The sequence below is a fragment of the Opisthorchis viverrini genome, assembly GCF_000715545.1.
Source record: "Opisthorchis viverrini unplaced genomic scaffold opera_v5_89, whole genome shotgun sequence".
NCBI lineage: Eukaryota > Metazoa > Platyhelminthes > Trematoda > Opisthorchiida > Opisthorchiidae > Opisthorchis > Opisthorchis viverrini.
The window spans coordinates 449,071-449,714 of record NW_008751744.1 but is presented as its reverse complement, the minus strand read 5'-3'; positions in this window follow the sequence as shown (position 1 = coordinate 449,714).

Sequence of the window (644 nt, the reverse complement as noted above, 5' to 3'; positions counted from 1 at the left end):
GAGTTCTCATGGTGCAGTGAGAAGGACAAGTTTGAGGAGACCCAGATGCCCAAATCCTTTTTGGCATCTATCCTCATGATGCTTTCTGGTCCCTTTGCACCATGCATAACAAAGGCATTCGCTGAGTCCCCTACAAAAGATAAATGGACGTACTTTTTGTCATTCAGAGAAAGGTGTCAGTCCAACGACCACTGCTTGGCAGTGTCTACATCCGTTTGGAGGGCACTGGCATTGGAACTCCAGGATTTCAAGTCGTCCGTAAAAGCTAGACATGAACTTACAAGAACATCTGGGAAGTCATTGGCGTAGATCAGAAACAGCACTGGTCCCAAGACAGAGACTTGAGAAAACACAATGGAGACCGGTGCTGGAGAAGAGTAGGTCGATCCTCTTCTCACTCGGAGTGATCTGTCTGATAGAAGCGCATTGATCCAGCGAAGGATTTTTTCCTTGAATCCTGTAAGACTCGAGTTTGTGGGGCAGCAGGAAGTGTGGGCCCCTATCGAATGCTTTCGAGAAGTCGAAAAATGTGGCATCCAATATGAGTCCTTCGTCCTTGGCTTGGGTTGAGCTGTCCATAAACACGAGCATGTTTGTCACGCAAGAGCGGTTTGGGAGAAATCCGTGTTGAGCTGGAGATACCA